General features: G+C 46.0%; 1 protein-coding gene and 1 non-coding gene across 4 annotated transcripts in view; one reads left to right on the top strand and one right to left on the bottom strand.

Annotated features, from left to right (window-relative positions):
• KAZN (kazrin, periplakin interacting protein) overlaps positions 1–23,839 on the bottom strand; it is a 1,282,700-nt gene that overhangs the window by 1,029,799 nt on the left and 229,062 nt on the right. The gene's annotated exons all lie outside the window — the stretch shown is intronic.
• LOC118143404 (U6 spliceosomal RNA) lies at positions 8,239–8,340 on the top strand. The gene has a single exon (XR_004727625.1). It is a non-coding gene; the product is annotated as a U6 spliceosomal RNA (small nuclear RNA).

Below are 23,839 nucleotides of genomic sequence, written 5' to 3'. Positions count from 1 at the left end.
AATAAGTTTCCAACCATTAATACTGCCTAGCAATCAATAAGGCTGCCTTGAAAAGTATTGAGCTCCCCAGATTTGAAGATATCCAAGCAGAATACATTAAAACATCTATGTGATGTGCTGGCGAAGGTTTCTTCTTCTACAGTAAGTTTGTTTTAGGGGCTTAGGCGGCAAAACAACACAAATTCCAAGATCCATTTCAACTCTAATGTATCTGATTGACTAATAAAAATGAATACGTTGATTCAACAGTTCTCTAAGAGGTGACCAGTGACAGTGTTTCCTACTTTGGTCTTACTCATCACACCGTGATGTGGTTTGGCTCTGTGTCCCCACCCAAATCTCATGTAATCCCCAGTGTCAAGGGAGGGACTTGGTGGGAGGTCATGGGAGAGGACTTCCCCCTTGCTGCTCCTGTGATAGTCAGTGAGTTATCACAAGATCTGGTTGTCGGAAAGTGTACAGCTCTTCCCCCTTCACTCCCTTTCTCTCCTGCTGGCCATATGAAAGTGTGCTTTGCTTTCCCTTTGCATTCTGTCATGATTGTAAGTTTCCTGAGGCCTCCCCAGAAGCAGAAACCTGTATAGCCTGCAGAACCAGGAGCCAATTAAACCTTTTTTCTTAGTCTTGTAGCAATGCAAAAACAGACTACTACACACTGCTTGCATAGTATTAACCAATCACATTTCACTGATTAATCATGGTTACCCCTGCTATCTCCCAACTCTCTGGCAATTTGGATTGCTGATACGTATTCAACACTTTTCTTTTCAGAATTGCTTAAATACTACATTCTCTACCTGTATCAGACGGTTAACAAGACAATCAGCACACACAGCATTAATATCAAGTCCCAAAAAGAGATGTTCTCACTGAGGAGGAATCAGTCAATCCAGAGGCAGCAAGAAGAATTCACAGCTTTCTGGTTACTAAAATAATGACTGCTTTTACTCAGGGCAAGCCTAATTATTATCTTGATGGCAGAAGGTTCAGATGTGTTATCCTCAGGTTCACAGATCTCCTCCCCCCGTCTCCAAAGACCTGCTCCCACAAGGCATGCTACATTAATATTTATTTTCTCTGAAACAGCATGCATTAACCAAATGAATGAGGCAGCAGGAAATAACTGGTCTCAGAATTTTTTTAATAATAAATAAATCAGCTTATTAATGGTGAAAATATACTAAAAGTCACTTGTTTTTAAGAGAGATGTTCCACCTTGGATACAGAAAGAGTTGTCTGGCATGGTTAGTGGGAACACATTGCAGATGGGAGGGAAGTCCCCATTGACAGCTGGATGGAGGGGTCCCCAGACACTTTTGCCCCCCCGCCCCGCCACCATTTGGAAGGACAGACCGTAATACATACCATGCTCAGAGCTACATAAATGAAAAAAAAGAAAGAGGAGAGAGGTGATAGCCTTTAACATTTTTGGCCCAAGGAAAGAAGCTTTTAATCAGAAAGGACTAATTCAGTTATGCTCAGCAGAAAGACAAAAAGAGACAGACTTACTGATTGTTGTAAAATGTAATTGATCAGAGTTTCTGAGTCTTGTTCATTTTTTAAAACATTCCATCTTGTAATATATTATGTATACAGTTTTCTGGCTATATTTGGTCACTTCCTCTCAATTATCTGCATACATAAAATGTGACAAGGCCTGCTTTTCTTTTAATTTACTTTTGTGATCAGATGAGTTTCAATCATCAGGCAGCAGAATCATGAAATGTTTTCCTTTACACAAAGGAAAATCCTTTACCAGTGTTTCAGTAAACTCACAAATAGATAGGAACATGCATATAACCTCTCTCTCTCGCTCACTCGCTCACTCACTCTTCTCTGTCTCCCACCCCACCCCCCGCCCCGTTTTTCCATGCAATGGCTCTCTTTTCCTCTGGGCTGCTGGGAAAATGGACAATGGACAACTCTGTAACACTCATCACAAGAAGAACACGGAGAAGATGGACGAGTGGCGCTCAGTGAGCCCCAAGAAGACTCATCTGAGTTCTGCAAAGCCCCACAGATAGGCAGCCATCCAGAAGCCCATCTCTCTTGCCAATTCTCCCACTGGAAAGCGGAGGATTCGGGGTAGAAATTGGGTGGGAGGCACGGGGCAGTTTGGCCTTTCACATCCCGAGTAATTAGGCCTGATGCTTGAAGGAATATCCCTGAACTTGGTTGATGGACAAGAAAAAGCCGGCATATTTGGGCTGAACCTTTAGGCTTGGCAGGGTGTTCACACCATAGGAGCACAGGACCGAGTGTCAGAGGGAAGGAAGAGCACAGAGCTGGGGTCCAAAGACCAAAAGCGTGTCCGACTTCTCTATTATCTGGCCTCCAACTAAACATTCCTCTTTATGCCTTCCTTTCCAGGCACAAAGACCCATTCAACTGTGAAGGCGGCTTCAACAAATTTGACTCCACAGATACAGTACCATGCGTGTCCCTGTGTGCTGGACTCTGTTCTGAGCCTACCAAGATAAACAAAGAAAAACAGGTGCCTTTTAGGAAGCCTTGGTTGAGCAAGGGAAGTGGGTCCATAAATAAATAATTAGGAAACAAATGCATCCCCTTTATGGCCTGCTGGGCTTATGCTAAAATTCCCTTAAAGATGGAACGGCTTCTGTTTCGGAAATTCACGTCTCTCCAAAATTATACTTCTAGCACCAGGACTTTATGAATCCAATTAATGATCAGATGGGCTGACGAGTTGGAGATGAACACTGAGATTTCCTGATGCCATGGTTAATGTGCTACATCTCTTCTGGGGCTCTTCCAAGACAAAGAGACAATACAAAGCGAAGACAACTCTTAAGGGCTGGAATATGTCTCTGCTCACCCTACAAATTCATATGTTCAAGTCCTAACCCCCGGGACCTCAGACTGACTAGAGGCAAGGGTTTTTAAGAGAGAATGAAGGTAAAATTAGGCTGTTCAGGTGACCCCTAATCCAATATGACTGGTGTACTTATGAGAAGAAGAAATTCGGCACACAAAGCGACCACCGGGGAACACAGAGGAAGAGCCACGTGAAGAGGCAGCAGGAAGGCCGCCGTCTACAAGCTGAGGAGAGAGACCACAGGAGAAACTGCTCCCCTGCCAGTGCCTTGGGCTTGGACTTCCAGCCTCCAGAACCAGGAGAAAATAAATTTTTATGGTTTAAGCCACCCAGTCTTGGGAGGCTGAGGCAGGCAGATAATGAGGTCAGGAGATCGAGACCATCCTGGCCAACATGGTGAAACTCCGCCTCTACTAAAAATACAAAAAAATTAGCTGGGCGTGATGATGCTAGTCCCAGCTACTCAGGAGGTTGAGGCAGGAGAATCCCTTGAACCTGGGATGTGGAGGTTGCGGTGAGCAGAGATTGGGCTTCTGCACTCCAGCCTGGGTGAGAGTGAGATGGAAGAAAGGAAGGGAGGGAGGGAAAAGGAGGGAAGGAAGGGAAGGAAGGAAACAAAGGAAAGAAAGGAAAGAAAGAAGAAAGGGAAGGAAAGGAAAGAGAAAAAAGAAGGAAGAAAGGGAGGGAGAGAGGGAGGGAGGGAGGGAAGGAAAGGGAGGGAAGGAAGGGAAAGAAAGGAGAGAAAGGAAAGAAAGAAAGAGAAAGAATGAGAAAGAGAAGAAGGAGGGAGGAAGGGAGGGACAGAGGGAGGGAAAGAGGAAGGAAGGAAGGAAGGAAGGAAGGAAGGAAGGAAGGAAGGAAGGAAGGAAGGAAGGAAGGAGGGAAGAAAGGAGCCACCCAGTCTGTAGGATCACTATAGCAGTCCTAACAAACTAGCACAGCCTGACTCCCTCTTCTCCTTCCTCCTGTCCTGAAGCCAAGAGGCTGGAGAACTCATTGAGCAGATCTTCCCCCTTGGCTGACCACGGAGAGATCTTCCTGCCAGCCTCAGGCACCAGCACCCCTTGGCGGCATTGTGCACCAAAGCACAAAATGGCGCAGTACCACCTTATACCCTGAGAAACTGCTCTGCCCCTCAGCACACAAAAAGGAAGCTCTTGCCCTCCTGCTGTTCACAGACTGAGCACAGAGCTCACTGCCCTGCTGGCTCCCTTCACTGAGCTCTGCCTCACCTTAGACTTTTCTGCTGCAATCCCACTCAGCCTCCCGGGATCTTCAGATTTGATGCTTGGCATCGTCTCGCAAACTTGGACTCTGGCTCCCTCCTGCCCTCAAATCCCCTTCAGTGTTGCCAGGACCACTGGGTCCTCCCAGCATCATGAACGGACCCAGGGAGCTCACAACATTCGCACCCTTCCTCAAATCTCTCCTCACTCCAGACAGAACAACTCCAAAAATGTGTCTGGCTTCTCTATTATCTGGCCTCCAACTACACAGCTGCTTTCAGGCCTTCCTAGCCAGGCACAAAGACCCATTCAACTGTGAAGGCAACTTCAACAAATTCAGCTCCACAGATTAGGTACCATGTGCGTCCCTGTGTGCTGGACTCTGTTCCGAGCAGTAGGCTACCAAGATAAACAGGTGGTAGCCCAACCCATGAGCCAAGTGCCCAAGTCTCCTCTCTGCCAGGGTGTCCCTAGCATCTACTCAGAGCCTGGCACACAGTGTGGGCTTCATATATGTCTAGTGATCAAATTTGCAGACTGGATACGTACACAAAAACAGCCTTTCTCTCTTAACTCCATGCATTCTTTCGGAGCAAGGCTCCTGAGTCAAGTGAAAGCATTTTAGATTTATTTAGAGCGTAATCTCTTGTCAAGGATATGGGGGAAGGTGAGAAGACCCCGGAGCACTTCTGCGCTCGTATGGATATGGATGAAGGCATAGCAGGCACTGCTCATTTCCCCTGAGTGAGTGGGAAATATCCCGTCACCATTAGCGTCAGATTTCCTGGCCTCCTGGCTTTACCACGGCTCCAGTGTCATGTGAACCTTTATATTGTACAAAACACACACTCAGACAAAAAAAAATCAGTAAAGGGGGATACTTTTTCTCAGCTATTGGAAAACATATATAGGCTTCACGGACCCCCTGTTACTGGTAAACTGTTTTCACATCTGGCATATCCTATGTTAAACCGCTTCCTCATTTCTTTTTTGTGTGTGCAGTTCTCACTGTGAAATAGTTTTTGTGTCTGGACAATGAAATTGAACTTGCCTAAAGGGCAAGGAACAACGTATAATCATAAATTGAAAACTTTTCAGTCGGAAAGAGGTCACTGGAGGCAAAGAGATGGTGGGAGACTTTTGTTTTTTCTGAGATGGAGGCTCACTCTGTCACCCAGGCTGGGGTGCAGTGTGTAGATCTTGTCTCACTGCAACCTCTGACACCGGTGTTAAAACGATTCTCCTGTCTTAGCCTCCTGAGTAGCCGAGATCACAGATGCCCGCCACCACACCTGGCTAATTTTTGTATTTTTACTAAAGATGAGGTTTCACCATGTTGGCCAGGCTTGTCTGGAATGCCTGATCTTAAGTGATCTGCTCACCTCAGACTCCTAAAGTTCTGGGATTACAGGTGTGAGCCACCGTGCCTGGCTGATGCTGGGAGACTTGTAAGATTTAGGTAATTGCATCATCATTCTCCCGAGATCCAGCATGAGCAGTCCAGGGAGGAACATCAGACCAAGGGTTAGAACACCAAGGTTGTTTGGCAACCCCACCCCTTCAAAGCTGTGTGACATTGGAAAAATCACTTCACCTCTCTGATTTTCCTTATTTTATTTTGTAATTTTTATTATATTTCTGCATTTGTAAAATAAAAGTGATATTTGTGCCACGTCTCTCCTTAGGTCATTGTAAAATTCAAATGAGGCCTTTGCTAAAATGCACCGCTCTGTACAAGTAAAGGAAGCACATCAGGAAAGAACATCCGGAGCTTGGGCTAAGATTCCCGCTCTGCCAATGAACGCTTCTGTGTCTGCGGACCTGAGGTGCCACCTTCTCCTTTTAGACTTCAGTTTCTTCATCTTTGTTTTTGTTTATTTGGTTTGAGACAGAGTCTCGCCCGGTCTCCAGGTGCCAGGCTGGAGTGCAGTGGCACAATCTCAGCTCAGAGCAATCTCCGCCTCCTGGCTTCAAGCAATTCTCCTGCCTCAGCCTGCTGAGCAGCTAGGACTGCCGGCGAGCACCACCACACCCAGCTAATTTTTGTATTTTTTTTGGTAGAGACGGGGTTTCACCATGTTGGCCAGGATGGTTTCGATCTCTTGACCTCGTGATCCGCCCCCCCTCGGCCTCCCAAAGTGCCAGTTTCTTCATCTTAAAATGTAATCAATTAATTCAGCATCTAGGCAGGGGGTGGAGGGGGAGGGCTTCTGCCTTTATGATACATGGAATACCAGATAGCAGGCCTTTTCCTGTTGGAATTCTAGAGAAGGAACCATCTATCTTTGGCTGCCTTACGTAGAGAACCCCAAAATGACAGAAAGGTCTTCGTGCCTCACATGGCTGAAATTCCTGCCCTTTTCGGCTGGGACGTCATCCTAAAAAATCCCAGCTTCACTTGGCTCCACCACACACACAGTCCACAGAGTGAGCAAAATCTGCTGCGTACATAGCCAGATCATGTCACTGACTGGCCTGAAAGCCTCAATGCTTAATATACCTCCCACTTACCACAAAACCTAAATTCCTTACTGGTGCTTCTAAGGCCAGCTAGGACCTGCCAATCCCAAAACCCCACCCCACCCCCCACACCACCCCTGCACCCCCCACACCACCCCTGCACCCCCAACACCTCACTCCACTGACCTAGGCTGCAGTTACACCTGCCTTCCCATGGCTCCTCAATCCTGCCCTGATCTTTGTTGCCTGAAGGTAATGGCTCCCCAAACCTGCCCTGATCTTTATTGCCTGAGGGTTATGGTTCTTCCATGGATGCTTTTGTCCCTGCATTCCTTTCCTGTGGCTGCTGTAAGAAGTCACCCCAAACTGGGTGACTTAACAGAAATTTACTATCTCCCAGTTCTGAAGGCTGGAGTAAGGCTTCAGCAGGGCCCTGCTCCACCCAAGGGCTCCAGGGAACCATGGTCCCTTGCCCCTCCCAGCTTCTGGCGGCTTTGGCTTTCCCTGTGGCAGAGTCCCCAGCTCTCTGCCTCTGTCTTCACATTGCCCTCTCTTCTGTATCTTTGTCTTCCCCCACTTTGTCTCCACTTATCACTGGATTTAAGCCCACCTGGACGATCCGGAGTGATTTCACCTTGAGATCCATTTAATTACCTCTACAAAGACCCTTTTCCAATCAAGGTCATTGTCACAGCTTCCTGGGAATGCTTGGATAGGACATGGACATATCTTTCTGTGAGCCACCATTGACCCACGAGCCCCATTACCACACATTTTTACTAAGTCAGAAACAACATAGTCACAATCGGGATGGGGCAGGGGGAGGATGGTGCTCCTGGCATCCAGTGGCTAGAGGCCAGAGAAGCTGCCAAACACAGGATGCACAGGATGACTCTCTACAGGAGAAGGTTATCCAGTCCCAAATGTCAATAGCACTGAGATAGAGAAGACCTGCCTTCCAGCTTTGGCACCTGCTGTTCCCTCTTCCCAGGAGACTAGCCTCACATGCCCCTGGATGATCCAATCTTGTTATTGTGGTCTCACCACGGCCACTCCATCACCCTATCCACTCGCTGCTGCAACCTGTGTTTCATTTCCCTCAGAGCTGTGTCTCAATGGGAAGCTTGTTTGCTATGTCTCCCTTTCTCCCCTCCCCAATGCTCCCCACGAACCACAGAAGACTGACTACAAGCTTCACGTGAAAGCTGGATTTGTCTCTGTCTGAACTATATCTTCACGTCAAGAACAGAGCAGATGTTCTGTGTGCACTTTCTGAATGGAAGAATGAATGAATGAACACGTGACTATTGCACAAGAGGGCCCCAGAGGCACTGCCCACACCAAATGTTGCCGGCACCCTTGAGGGGTTTGAGGGGACTTCAGGAACTGAGAGATACCAGCAGTGAATATACCAAGATGTCCTTTGCCAGAGAGCTTAAGCGATAAATAAAAAAATATCTTTCCTTCTTTTTCTGGTGAGTTTCAAAATATGGGTTTCACCAGTGTCTATTCTGTGCCTAGGATGGTGATAACCGATGTGATACTAACAACGTGGCTGAAAGCAAGATCCCCGACTTTAACAACCCTGGACTGTGATGAAGAAGATGAGACTGAACCCAGATAAAACAGTGCCTGATTCGGTGCCAGGCTGAGTGAGGCTAGAGAGTGCAGGCAGCTAGAAAGGAACAGGTGGTGTGGTGAGGTCATCACCTTGGGGCTTGCTTCAGCAGCACATATGAAAATTAGAATGATACAGAGAAGATTAGCACAGACCCGTGTAAGAATGGCACAGCAGTTCATGAAGTGTCCCATGTTTTGCTCAGTCTTCACAAGGCCATTTCACTATTTGCGGACTTGCCCCAAGGAAACAGTATGAGGCAAAGCAAAACAGGTGGCACCAAATGTCTGAAACGGTGCTTTTTCACTACAGAAATAGTTACGTCAGGACATTTATAATATAAGAAAGGAGCAGTGACCTGTGGAAAGCATCTTGGAAATGGGGAGGGAGAAGTCGTCATAGAAAGGCAGACCCTGGCCTTGACTGGATCGGAATGGATGGGTGGGGGTTCCTATTGGGAAGGAGCCTCCGAGGGACCAGCCACACAGTGGTCATCGCTGAGAGATGAAGAAAGAATCCTGGGCCACTTGGGAGCTGGTGAAGAAAAGGCCCCAGGAGAGGGTGCCAGCGTGGATGGGTTTAGGTTGGATTCCATCACTTTCTGTCCTTGATCACCAGGACCAGGGGTGTGTGTTTGACTCATAGATAATACAGGCCCACCGGGGGCTTTCAGTAAGAAAGGGTACCTCAGAAATGATTTGGGAAGATTGATCTGAGAGAAATAGAATAGCCAGGAAGAAGGAGAGCTTGAAGGGAGGCTGCAGTCCGATTTACAGGTGATTGTAGCCATCCAGGCATGAAATGGATTACTCTATTGGAATTGCCTATTTATTTCATAAGGAGAAGCAGAAACCTCCTTCACTTTTCCATCCTTGCCTGTCCTGTTGCCTCTCCACTTCTCTGTATTTGGAATCCTCGCTTAAAAATTCATTTGACTACACACCTGCTTGGGTGATTCTCTTCTCTACAACAACGCAGTCATTTACAATGAGGAAACTGGAGTCACAGAGACACTGGGAGGGAACGGTCCCATGGAAGAGGCAGCAGAAGGTGCACACACATCAACAAGGCTGACAGCTGATGGAGACAACCATCTCCCTGAAGCCTCAACATTCACATTGCTTGACTTGGTTAAAATCTGTGACCTCGACACAGCATGAATGCAGCCTAAAAAAAAAAAAAAAAGTCATGCCTCTGTGTGTGTTTCATCTTATCCCTTCAAAGAGCAGGGAGAATGCAAAAAAGTGGAGCTTCAGCTTCTGCAGGAAAATGGCAATGAAAACACAACTATGGAATTGTTCCAGCAGGAAGAGCCTCTGGCTGCCCAAGTAGTGACATCGACATATGGGTGGAAATTCCAGACAACAGCAGGTTTGATCTATTACGTACATTCCCAAGTAACTTCGACATTGTTTCTGGATTTTAAAATGATCTCTGCCAACCACCCATTCCTCAGCTTTGCGATGGAACGACGTCTTGCTTATCAAGTTACTTAAATCAAAGTAGGAAAACACAAGTGTGTCACAGAGCAGTCGCCACAAACAAACAAAAAAATGATAACGAACCCCAAGCTAGGTGTTTTAATCTAGAACATAATATAGGTACATTTTTGTGCAAAAGCAAGGACAAAAATTTTAGATCTTAAGGCGTGATGTTGTAGAAATCTACAGCAAATGAAAATGGCGTATTTACAGATAAGACTTCAGAAGAACAATCTCTTTCAGTGCTCACAGCTTAAAAGCAATAGATTATATGGAGGATGAAAATGATCTGGTGGGTGCAATTAGCCCCTTTACAACCAGGAGGAAATTGCTTCTACTGTGACTTCATAATAACAGAATATTCTTCTACCGTAACAGAATAGATAACATCAGCTCATCAACTGTGTGAGCTGGGTCAGGTGAACAGCTATCTCGTTGAACCTCAGTTTCCCTAGTTGTCACATGGGAGTAGAATCTCACAGGATTGTGATGGGAATGAAATGGAATGATTCACACAGGAACACTCTGTCAAAAAGCCGCATACTCATTCTAGGAGGCACTTCCAGATACAACAGAATCAAAAGCAGCTCCAGGCACAGAAGAGGTTCTTGATTCCTTGGCCACGGGAGTGAAGTTCAAAGAAGAATTGGGTTGTATTTAATTACTCAAGGTTTGCTCCAACACTTTATGGTTACCTTTGATGCCTCACTTTCCGCTGCACATCTCAAATTATTATAAATTCTTTTATTTCTTCTTTAAAACATATTCAGAATCTGACCACCTCTTGCCACCTCCAATGCTGGCACCAAGTTTTCATCATCTCTCACCTGGGTCTCCCTGTGCCCACACTTCCCATCTACACCCATCGACAGGTGGCTCTTTCTCAGCCTCGGCCAGACCATGTCCCTCCTTTGCTCTGAATCCTGCAGGGGCCAGTGTTTTCTGCAATCCGGAATTACTTCTCTAGCCTCATCTTTTATTGAGTTCTGCACACCCGGTTTCAACTTTGCTGGTTTCCCTGCTGCTCCTTGAGCACACCAGGCACCTTCTGCCTCTGGGCCTTGCACTGGCTATTTCCTGCATCTGAAATGTTCTTTGCTCAGATATCCCTATAAGGAAGTTGCTCACCTCTTCCAAATCCTCTTCTCAAAGAGGCTCGTTTTGACCTCCCTACTGAAAACTGGAAGCCCCTGCCCTGGTCTCCCTTCATTTGTGTATTTGTTCTTTTTCACAGGACTCATCACCTTCCAACATTACTTGTTATTTTTATTCCTCATTTTCTATCTTTTCACACACATGCATAAGCACCTGAGTGCTCACATCATGAGGGAGGGACTTTGGGCATCTTATTCATGGATGTGTTCCATAATGAACCCATAGTAAGTCCTCAATAAATAGTCTTGATTTGTTAAAAGTGTTTATTAGGCATAGTGATCAAAAGCTTGAATTCATGACCCAGAGTACCTGCATTTGAATCTGGTTCTTCCAATTCCTGACTATAATTATGGATACTTTACATAATATCTCTGTGCCTCATTCTCCTCCTGTAAAACGAAACCCCCCTTCTATTGAAGTAATTCCTCTGGAATCATTGCTCCTTGCACTTCAGGTTGGTATATGGTGAACCAGAATATGGGGCTTCATTCACCATAGTGATGAGTTAGAAGAGGTTTCTAAGGAAAGGTCTGCACATCAAACCATTTTCTAAATGTCTGCTAATAAAACTATACTCATACATGACACGCTGTATCAATTAAAATTTCTTGATGAAGCAACATGGGTAAGCTGACTCAAATATCCATGGTAGACACAGCTTGACTTGAGGGGTTCTCCCTCTCCCTCTCCTGATTCTGTTTCCCCTGGGTTGGGCAAAATCCTCAGTCAGCTCTTGCCTCCTGGTGCCAAGATGGCTGCTACAGCTCCAGACTAGACATCATCATACATGCTAGTCTAGTGGAAGAGCACAGAGTTCCTTTGCCAGAATGCCCATCTGGGGCTCTTGCTCTGTTCTCCTTGGCTCCTAGGCCCATCCTTGACTCAATCATTATAGTCTAAAAATATGATGCTCTGATCAGCTAAAACCTACATCAAATGCTCCCCAAGTCAGAGGTGAAGTCTCTCCCAGGGCACACAGACAGGGGGCGGGAGAAAGCAAGATCAGACACAGTTAGCAGCAGAACGATGCATGGGTACCAGAAGCCAGAGATAGAACACATCCACTGTTCTGAGAACACTGCAAATCCCCTCCAAAGACTCTTCTCTCCCTAACTCCTCTAGGTTTCACAATCCAGTGAAGCATCCTTCCATAAGAATTCAAAGTTAGTTATGTTTGGACCAGGTAGCTCTGGACCCAGTGAAGGAAGATGGGAATCTACAATCTACTGATGTTAAACCTAACCTTGAGGTAAGATGAAACCCAAACGCTTGTAACAAAACTCCATATGTGATATGGTTTCGATTTGTGTCCCCACCCAAAAATCATGTTCCATTGTAATACCCAGTGTTGGAGATGGGGCCTAGTGGGAGGTGATGTGATCATGGGGCAGTTTCTCATGAATGGTTTAGCACCATCCCCTTGGTGCTGTTCTCATGACAGTGAATGAGTTCTCAAGAGATCTTGTTGTTTAAAAAAGTACATGGCACCTCCCCCGCCCTTGCTCCTTCTCTGCCCATGTGAGGTGCTGCTCCTCTTCACCTTCTGCCATGATTGTAAGTTTCCTGAGGCCTCCCCAGAAGCCAAGTAGATGTCAGCATCATGCTTCCTGCATAGCCTGCAGAATCCTGAGTCAATTAAACCTCTTTTCTATGTAAATTACCCAGTGTCAGCTATTTTTTATAGCAATGCAAGAATGGACTAATACCATATACACAGGAAGACAGCATGTCCTTATGATCTGTCTCCTGTACTTCCTAGTCTAGAGGAGTATGAACAAGTTACTTACCCCATCTGTGCCTCAGTTTCCTCATATCTGAAATGGGCATCCTACTTTTTTCATGCCAAACAGGGCTGCTGGGAAGATTAAATTCAGATCATACATATAAAGCCCTTCGAACAGTGCCTGGCACATGGCAAAGACTTGCTAATGTTAACAATTATTACTGTCCTTGTTATTATTAGCAAGGGACCAGTAACCAACTTAGTATAGTACTAAGCCTTGTGACAGGAGACAGATGTGTGCAGCATTATTTGGCCTGAGAGTCCTTTATATCTTCCCAAGAGGAATGTTTTCCTTGAGTGTCAGCTATTGAGACATTTATATACGGAATTCTCAGCATGTCCCACACTGGGTTGGACTCTCCCTAGCTAAAGAGTTAATCCATCTAATCAGTAAATTGCTCTAGCCCTTGTCTGCTCCTAGCTAATAAAAAGAAGGCGGAGTTTACAGTTGTCTCAGATGAGCCAAGTGGAAGGAAAAAGATTCATCCCAGAGGGCAATGGCCTGGAGACACTAGAGGAGTTCTAACATTTGCTCCAATTGTGGTAACCCTGAAGACAAAAAGATAGCACAGACACGCCTGAGCAGCTGCAAACCCTTGCTGACCCTTAGCATCCAACAATGAATTGTCTAAGCAGGAAAAATAATTGCCCTGACACAATTGAATTAAGGCTCTTATCTGCCCAGAGCTTCTGCACTGAGCTTATGACTTCTGATAAAAGTCTAGGGATGGGAAAGAAGGGCTCTCTGTCTCTGCAGCAAGGAAAAATCTGCCTGCTCCCCTATGGACCCATGAGCTGTGTGGCCTTGTCATCATGAAAACCCACAAAGAGCATGCAAGAAAGAAGACTTTTAAAAAGGGATTGGAGCTGAATGTTTTTCATTGTCAACTCATCTTACCTAGTGTTTGTCTCTGAAAATTATTCAGAATTCTAGCTTTAGCAAAGGATTTTGACAATGACAAGCTTTCTAAGGCTGCCCAGCCAGGGGCTACCTCTCTGGATACTCTGGCAAATCTAGAATCAATTGTTTTCCTGACAACCTGGCGAGAGAAGCCAGAAAACCAATCTGTCGCACTCTTTTAAAACCCTTGGCAGTTTTGAGTCAAATCACAGCTTAGATGTTTGGTCAGCAGACAACCCAATTCCACTAAGACATTCCCGGCTCTATCCATAATTAATGTGGCAATCCACCATAATCCAACTGATCATTCTGGCACTCAGTCTTCCCATCTGTAAAATGGGAAGATTCAACTAGATGAATTCTGAGATTTCCTCCTGGGTGGATATCCTCATGATGTTCTATTTAAAAGAAAGGGTTTGTAACTGAAGTCAGCATTTAAGGCAAAAATAGCCTTAGTTCGTGGTTTCCATTGTCTATACAGTGCCCTGGCCTTGGGTTTTGTTTATTCAGGCCTGTACATCAAATTTTATACACTCCAAAATTTGAGACTCACTGAGCAAGACAAAGAAAGGAGTAAAAGAGATGGATTCAGGCTGGCATCCAGGCCTTCAAACCATCCTATCTTGAAAATAACTATGAAATCCCTGATGATGAGAAGAGGATGGGGGAAGAATGAATAATATGTTCCTGCTTGATGGTAAGGTTTGATCTATTTTTGTTTTAAAAACCCTCTAGAGCCTTGGTCTCTACTAATAGATTTGTTTCTCTCTAAAAGGATTAAATAACATTTTATGTGTGAATAAAGTATTTAGCACAGAATCCAGAACTTGGTACATAAAAATACATGTTGGATTTGAATCTAAATCTTGCCTTTTCACCATTTTTTGAGAAACTGCAAAGGAGAATGTGGTCACCACCTGTGAGCTGTCCTCCAAAGCTGGGTTTTCCCATGGTGACTCCACCATAGAGCTGCCCCATGCAATGGTCCTTGTCTGAAGTCCCCTGAACCCTGGGTTTAGGTTCTAGAGGCAGTAGAAGAGTGAGCAGTGTGACTGCAGCTGAGCTCCGTCATGGGAAACCTTTCTGTAAATAGCAAAGGGTGCTCGTCAACAGTGAATCATTAGCACCATCCACTGACCGGTGAAACCAGACTGGACCCTCTCATTTGGGTAGTTCATGAGCTAACATTTCAGTCCTCACCATGAGCCAGGCAGTACCTGCACCAACAACCCCTTACAGTGTGAGGCACACACCATCATCATCACCAGTCTTGCTTTCTAGGGGAGGACATAGAAGATCAGAGAGGCCAAGTGACTTGGCCAGGCTCACCCCATCACTAACTGGCAGATCTGGGATTCAGACCTGGGGTTATACCTGTCTTTAGAAGGAGCCCATCTTTCCTGTTACCTGTCCACCCCTTGATTTCAGACTTGCTGAGCCAACCTCAATGTGATGATATTTGGAGGTGGGGCCTTTGGACGGTGTATTAGTTCATTTTCATGCTGCTGATAAAGACACACTTGAGATCAGGAAGAAAAAGAGGTTTTAATGGACTTACAGTTCTATGTGGCTGGGGAGGCCTCACAATCATGGCGGGAGGTGAAAGGCATGTCTTACACAGTGGCAGACAAGAGAAGAAGCTTCCTTCTCTTGTCCCCTTTTAAAAAACATCAGTTCCCATTAGACATATTCACTATCACAGGAACAGCATGGGAAAGACCTGGCCCCATGATTCAATTACCTCCCACTGGGTCCTTCCCACACACATGAGAATTCAAGATGAGATTCGGATAGGGACACAGCCAAACCATATCATTCCACCCCGGCCCCTCCCAAATCTCATGTCCTCATGTATCAAAACCAATCAGGCCTTCCCAACAGTTCCCCAATGTCTTAAAACTCATTTCAAGAATTAACTCAAAAATCCACAGTCCAAAGTCTCATCCAAGACAAGGCAATCTGAGTCTGTACAATCAAAAGCAAGTTAGTTACTTCCTAGATACCATCCAGGCCTATATACAGTCACTACAAATGGGAGGAAATGGCCAGAACAAAGGGGCTTTAGGCCCCATGCAAGTCCAAAATCCAGCAGGGCAGTCAAATCTGAAAATTCCAAAATGATCTCCTTTGACTCCATGTCTCACATCCAGGTTACACGGATGAAAGAGATAGGTGCTCACGGTCTTGGGCACTGTGGCTTTGCAGGGTACAGCCTCCCTCCTGGCTGCTTTCACAAGCTGACCTTGAGTGTCTGTGGCTTTTCCAGGCGTATAGTGGGAGCTGTTGGTGGATCTACCATTCTGAGGTCTGGAGGACACTGGCTCTCTTCTCATAGCTCCATTAGGCAGTATCCCAGTAGGGACTCCATGTGGGGGCTCTGACCCCACATTTCCCTTCTGCACTGCCTAACAGTGCAGCAAACTTCTGCAGCAAACTCCTGCTTGGACATATAAGTGTTTTCAGACATCCTCTGAAATCTAGGCAGAGGTTCCCAAACCTCAACTTTTGACTTCTGTGCACTGGCAGGCTCTACACCATGTGGAAGCTGTCATGGCTCGAGGCTTGCACCCTCTGAAGCCACAATCTGAGCTCTACATTGGCCCCTTTCAGCCATGGCTGGAGTAGCTGAGATGGAGAGCACCAGATCCCTAGGCTGCACACCACATGGGGACCCTGGGCCCTGGGCCACAAAACCACTTTCTCCTCCTAGGTCTCTAGGCCTGTGATGGGAAGGACTGACATGAAGATGTGCCCTGGAGACATTTTCCACATTGTCTTGGGAATTAACATCTGGCTCCTCATTACTTACACAAATTTCTTCAGCTGGTTTGGATTTCTCCTCAGAAAATGGGATTTCTTTTTCTATTGCATTGTCAGGCTGCGCATTTTCCAAATTTTTATGCTCTGCTTCCCTTATAAAACTGAACACCATTAACAGCACCCAAGTCACCTCTTGAATGCTTTGCTGCTTAGAAATTTCTTCTGCCAGATACCCTACATCATTTCTCTCCAGTTCAAAGTTCCGCAAATCTCTAGGGCAGGGGCAAAATGCTGCCAGACCCTTTGCTAAAATATAACAAGAATCACCTTTGCTCCAGTTCCCAAAAATTTCCTCATTTCCATCAGAGACAACCTCAGCCTGGACTTTATTGTCCATATTGCTACCAGCATTTTGGGCAAAGTAATTCAACAAGTCTCTAGGAAGTTTCAAACTTTCCCACATTTTCCTGTCTTCTTCTCAGCCCTCTAAATTGTTCCAACTCCTGCCTGTTACTTGGTTCCAAAGTTGCTTCCACATTTTGTGGTATCTTTTCATCAGCACCCCACTGTATTGGTACTGATTTCCTATATTAATCCATTTTCATCCTGCTGATAAAGACATGCCTGAGACTGGGAAGTAAAAAAGGTTTTAATGGACTTACAGTTCCACATGGCTAAGGAGGTCTCACGATCAAGGTGGTAAAAGGCACATCTCACATAATAGCAAAGAAAAGGTATTTGTGCAGGGAAAGTCCCCTTTTTAAAATCATTAGCTCTCATAAGACTTATTCACTATCATGAAAACAGCACAAGAAAGACCTGCCCCCATGATTCAGTTATCTTGCATTGGGTCCCTCCCATAACATGTGGGAGTTCAAGATGAGATTTGGGTGGGGACACAGCCAAACCATCTCAGGAGGTAATCAGGATTAGATGAGGTCATGAGGGTAGGCTCCTCATGATGGATTAGTGGCTTTATAAGAAGTGAGAGACACTGTAGGACAGAGGAAGAAGGCAGCTGTCTGCAAGTCAGGAAGAGAGCCCTCACCAGGAAGTGAATCTGCAGATACCTTGTTCTTGGACTTCCAGCCTCCAGAACTGTGGAAGATCAAGGTCTAAAGTTTAAGCCACTCAGCCTGTGGGACTTTATTATGGCAGCGTGAGCTGACTCAAGCAGACATCAACAGAGACAGCACAGAAACAGTGGCTAAGGATGTGGGGTTTGGGCAGCATCCCTGGACCGATTCAGTGCCTGGTTCTTCAGGGCCACAGCAGCAGACAGCCCCATTATATTTCAGCAGCAGACAACCCACAGACAGTGTATGTGGGTGACTGAATGTGTCATGTTTCAGCTGCTGCATGGGGAGCCAGTGTTGGGGGGATCAGGGTTCTTTTGAACAGTTTCTACACAATAGACCTGGGTCAGAGACTTAGTACCTCCAAATGCTAAGTAAGTGAACTGATTTACCCTCTCTGGGAAAATGTACCCTCTGTGGTTGATGTTGTGTCATTTATAAATGGAAACGGTAATGGCACCTGCCTTATGGAACTATTGTGGGGATGAAGTTAGAGTGCTCAGCATTTCTAGTATGCAGCAAGCTTGCAATGAATGTTAGATTACAAAATATAATGACATTGTGTCTAGAATGACACTGTGTCATCACTTTTAGAGTTCAAGGTATTGAAAGTTTCCACCTAATCGGTTTTCCAACCTGATATGTGAAAAGAGAAATCTCTCAAGCCATTATCATGGCTAATGGTGAATGGGGGAATGCAGAAGAAAGAGAGGGAGAAGGAAAGGCTTTTGGAATACAGAGTGATATGTGGGGCGGCGATCTGGATATGGAGGATGTAAGGGGTGTCAAGGGCAGGGTGGGCTAAGAGAGGACGCAATCTGGATGCCTGGAATGAGGGGCTCGAGAGAGCTCCAGGCTGGAGAGCAGAGAGTGGCTTCAAATATTTAAACCACTTCCTTCCTGATTCTGGAAAACGTCAGAGCCATATCCTGCCTCCCCAGGGATCCTCGAGGTTAAAGAGAGCCATGGGGAGAATCACAGTCCTACTTCAAAAGCGCGCTGATCCCCGCAACGCTAGCCCCCCATGCAGCAGCTGAAACATGACACGTTCGGTCACCCACATGCACTGCCTGTGTAGCCCGAAAATAATGTGGCCATCTGCTGCTGTGGCCCTAAAGAACCAGGCACTGAATTGGTCCAGGAGTGCTGCCCATGCAGCTCTGCCACGGCCATGGCTGGCCCCGGGCTCAGCGTTCCTAAAAGACTGGCTGCACCTCTTCAAGGCTACACTGCAAGGCCTTGGAGGACTCACTGAGCTGTGAGAGAAGAGTGCCCTCCCCTGGACATCTGCTGTCGCTTCGTGGCCTCCACCAAAACCACCACTGAGGTTTCCCCTTCCTTCCCAAACAAAGGGGCAGATTCCAGGCAAATGCCCCTCAGATGCAGAAGGCCACACACAGGTCACTGGCTGGTAGATGCCCTGCTGGCTTCTTTGCTCTATCGTTGTTCAAGAGTTTCCGCCATGTAAAGCCCTTGGCATAATATCATTGAGTCTTCATGCAAATCCTAAGGGAATGGGACAAGAAACTGAGTTCAGGAAGCTCAATGGTTTTCCAAGGTCACGGAGCTTGGACAGAGCTCAGACACCCCAGCACTGTGGTCAGGAAGGAGCTCATACTCTGCAGCCGGAACACTTGGGTCCGGCTCTTTCATTTTTTAGCTGTGCAATTCAGGGAAAGTGACTCAACCTCTGTAAGTGTCAGTTTCCTTTTCTGTAAAACAGGATAATCAACTCAAACACGGAAGTTCTTGGAAAAATACCAAGCACGTGGGAAGCACATAATCAGTGACATCTCCAGTCACCTTCCTTCCCTGTCAGACCTCAGGGCCCAGGCTAATCATGCACCTGCATTTTTCAGGGAAAGTGCTTCGTATGTCACTACCTGTGTAAAGACAGAATTTGGAAAGCTCCATTGAGCATGTGGTGTGACGCTGGCTCTTCCTGCCCCGTCATCCTTCCGCTGCACATCACAGGGTTGACAGGGTATTTGCCACTGAACATCTCCATCCTCTGCCAGCCCCATCTCCCTAAAAGACAGGGATTGCATGGCTTTTATTCCAGAGAAAGAGCTAAGAAATGAGTGGCTTTACCACTGTCATCTGACTTGGCCTGCCTTGAAATTGCATGGGGATCCCCAGGGCTGAGGAAGGGTGGGCAGGAAGGAAGGAGCATGTCCTAGAGACAAATCTACACTGTAGAAATAAACAGGAAGACTTTGGAGGGTGCATATTGAAAACGCAAAGAAACTCCTCATCCCTCATGAGCAGGGGAATGATGTCTCAGTTTCGACATGTGGGCAGTCTTTGCCCATCAAAGCCAGGGATGCAGTTAGTGACAGGCAAGTCTGCCTTTCTTCTGTACAGCACTTTGAAATCTGCTGGGGCTGACATCATTGCTCAGTGAACAGTTATCTAGAGCTTTCTATGTGCCAGGCACAGGCTGGAGGTTGGGATGCAGTAAAGAGTGTGGCAGCTTGGAAAAGGTCAGGAGATAAAATCAAGGCAAAGGGCATGGCAGGAAGAAGGAGCACAGCCAGCCTAGACCCCCGTGCCAAGCCTGCATGCCTCGCTCATGCCTCCAACCTCTCTGACAACTTCTGCTACCAGCCAGGACAACTCCCTGCTTTGAAAGAACTCATGTGATGACACCAGGCCCACCCCATCCCTCTCCCTTTTTCCATGTAAGGTAACATAATCACAGGAGTGCCATCTTATCAGATGAAAATAATAAATAAATAAGGTTCCCCCTACACTGAAAGAAGAAGTGATCATAAAAGGGTGAGGACCCCTGGGGGTGAGGGGAGAGTGTCTGCCACCCTACCAACACAGTTCTTTCTCCTGAAAGCCAGGACATCACATCTTGGAATCAAGGCTGGTAACAACACACAGTGGCCCAAGGGGAGGGGGAGGTATGCAGGCAGCTCCACCATGTAAATGTGATGGGCATGTCCTCACTACCACAGGGTCACACAGCATCCAGCCTGAGCTAGCAGCGTGCTCCACGCTGCAGATACACCAACGAACACACCAGATCACAACTCAGCTTCTAGCAGAGGGAGTGGGGAAGACAGCAACAAGGGAGGTTTTCAGACAGGAAGAGGACGGGAGAAACCGCCACGGCTCGCCTGATATGGACAGTTAGTCAGTAAGGTCAGACCCAGCCTTGGGTCAGAAGTCACTGGTCAGATATGGCAAAGTTGAGGCAGACCCCCTAAGCCTGGAGGGTTGCAAGTGTGTCAGGAATCCAGGCCAGACGTTAGAATCTAAGCAAAGGGTCAGGGCACCAGGTGTAGAGTCCAGAGACAACCCAGTATCCAGGACTTCTGAAGCCCCTGCTCTATAAGGGCATAGACGGGGGTAGTGAAGAATCACAGAGGCTCCTTTTCAAGGTGCACATGCAACCCCCAAAAAGCACGGCTCGGAGAGAGACAGGCCTTTTGTGTGAATGAGAAAAAGGAAACCTCTTCTTCAAGTGCAACAACCCTGCCCCGGTCCCTTTGACTCTGCTGGGCCTGACGTTAGTACTCAGCGCACAGTTACCAGCAGCTTTCTATGTGCTGGGCACAGGGCACTTAGAGATGAGTAGCTTCTTCACTTTTTCTTTAATTTATTATACTTTACGTTCTGGGTACACGTGCGGAACACGCAGGCTTGTTACATAAGGATACACATGCCATGGTGGTTTGCTGCATCCATCCCCCCATCATCTACATTAGGTATTTCTCCTAATGCTAACCCTCCCCAATCCCCCCACCCCCTGCTAACCCTCCCCTAGCCACCCATTCCCCGACAGGCCCCATTGTGTGATGTTCCCCATCACGGACATTGTGTGATGTCTGTGTATTCTCATTGTTCAACACTGACTTATGAGGGAGAAGATATGGTGTTTGGTTTTCTGTTCTTGTGTCAGCTTGCTGAGAATGGTGGTTTCCAGCTTCATCCATGTCTCTGCAAAGGACATAAACTCATCCTTTTTTATGGCTGCGTAGTATTCCATGGTATGTATGTGCCACATTTTCTTTATTCAGTCTATCAATGACGGGCATTTGGGCTGGTTCCAAGTCTTTGCCATTGTGAACAATGCCACAAGGCCTTTGATAAAATTCAACAGCCCTTCTTCACTTTTCAATGTACAACCCCAAAGTCTTACTGTTTATTTCCACAGTGTAGATCTGTCTCTAGGAGGTGATCTTTCCTTCCTGCCCACCCCTTCCTCAGCATCAGGGGTCCCCATGCAATTTCAGGCTTAGTGGAGAGGCATATCCTGGTCTGCAGCCCATGTGTGTGCAGTGGCTACACACCCCGATGCAGAGGTCCTGGGTGGAAACTCTATTTATCCCGCTCTCCCACTATCTCTAGCATTTCACCTAATGTCTGCATAGCATAGACCCTCAAAAGATGTCTGCTGTGTGGATGAATATTGATGAACCCTCCACCTCCCTGAGAACACTGGAATACTTCCAGTGAGGGCAGAAGCCATCCAGGGCCATTTTAACCCCCCGTACCCTTTTCCATGCTGTCTAGAGCAAAGCTGTCCAGCAGAAATATAATGCAAATTGTGTATGCAATTTAAAAGTTTCTAGTAACCTCATTAAAAAGTAAAAATAAAAAACCCACACACAAAGGTTAAAATTAATTTTAATAATATATTTTGGTTAGCACAACCAAAATATCATCATTATCATTTGAAAATGTAGTCAACATGAAAAGATATTAATGAGATATTTTACATTCCTGTTTTCCCTGTCCTAAGCCTGAAATCTCAAAGCACAGCTTGGGCTAGCCACATTTCAAGTGTTTCGTAGCCACAGATGGCTTGTGGCTACCACATTAGAGAAGGCAGATCCAGAGCCTATGAGTTTTTCAAAGGAGAAAAATGTCTTAAGATCTGAAAAGAAATTTTTATCATTCCAAATCATGCAAATAAAACCTCCTAAGAGAAATAGACATGCAATAGAAGTCAAAAAACTACAAAATGATCTGGACAATAAGAGTGCCTAGATCACAGCACTGCTGTAAGTTGTATGTGTCACACCCGTACAGGCTCAGGAGAAGGTCGGTGGCACAGAGGTCAGTGGCACAGTTCTATCAATGGGTCAAATGGAACGTAAGTCTAAATTCTTAGAGAGTTATATAAAATTGCATTGAAAGTGCGATGTGGATGTGTATTAATATAGCTTATGTGATGAGGAATTGGGCCTCCAAAAATGAGTTCCTAAGGTTTAGAAAGTTTTTGTTTTTGGTTTTGGTTTGACGTGGAGTCTTGCTCTATCGCCCAGGCCGGAGTGCAGTGGCATGACCTCGGCTCACTGCAACCTCAGCCTCCTGTGTTCAAGCAATTCTCCTGCCTCAGCCTCCTGATGGTACTACAGGCATGTGCCACCAGGCCCAGCTTTTTTTTTTTTTTTTCTGTATTTTTAGTAGAGACGGGGTTTCACCATGTTGGCCAGGATGGTCTCCATGTCTTGACCTCATGATCCACCTGCCTTGGCCTCCCAAAGTGCTGGGATTACAGGCATGAGCCACTATGCCCAGCTGGTAAGGTTTTAAGCATCCTTGAAACACGTGCCCATGCTCTGCAAGCCTGAAATTTGCAGGTGAAGGAAACAGAACATCCAGCTGAAGTGGATGGTAAATGGCTAAGCATCTTCACAAAAACCACCCTGCTGACTAAATCCATTTTTCAAAAACAGTGCCTTTGCACAGCGCCACTGATGCAATGAAGCAGATTTGCTTTTTTTCTTGCCTGTCAAGCCACTTATTAATCATAACGTATTATTGCTTTGCTTGTTCAATATGTGGAGTGAAACACCAGGATCCAGCTGAGAACAGAACTGAAGAGAACGAAATTGGGTGGCAAGAAAAGAGCAAAATTAACATAGGCTACAGAGAAATGGTAAGGGGGAAAAAAAGGCCTCCATCCTTTAGAACAGACTTTCACAGCTATCAGAAAAGTAAAGGGAAACTTAAATAAATTTTTTAGTGCAGCTACTGCTTGACACTGAAATGGTTTTGACAAGGAATGGCATTTTGAGGAGAGGGGCCTGATGCAGGAGAGTTTAAGCTGAATAGAATGGTAGCTCCAGTCTTTGCCTTCTCAATGCAGCTGCAAATTAGAGTAATTACCCCCAGGTTCATGCTGGGCCGTGCAAATGGGAAATCAAATTTATGTTCCAAAAAGAAATGGAAGAAACATACCAGAGCGTGGAAAAAGAAGGGTAAGGGTCAAAATCACGCTTGACATAGCAGAGAGGACATTATAGATTTTAGCAGAGAATAAATGACAAGAAAAGAGTTAGGTTATAAGTCTAGGGAGGCACCTAGTGAAACTTCAAAATAAGCTCAGGAACTGACAGTAGTCAGAGGAGGTTTAAACACACATGCGTGCACACACAGTCCTCAGATATACATCAAAGACCTCAAGAAGTGGATCTATACTTGCCTGTGGTCAAAGGAACATCAGAAGGAGAGTTAGTTTTCATAGCATCATAAGAGTCCGAAATGGATAAATGGATCATTGCCAATACTAAGGGCTACTGGCCC

The sequence above is a fragment of the Callithrix jacchus genome, chromosome 7, assembly GCF_049354715.1.
Source record: "Callithrix jacchus isolate 240 chromosome 7, calJac240_pri, whole genome shotgun sequence".
NCBI classification, from domain to species: domain Eukaryota; kingdom Metazoa; phylum Chordata; class Mammalia; order Primates; family Cebidae; genus Callithrix; species Callithrix jacchus.
The sequence above is the reverse complement of the archived record's forward strand: the minus strand, read 5'-3'. Positions and strand labels throughout refer to the sequence as shown.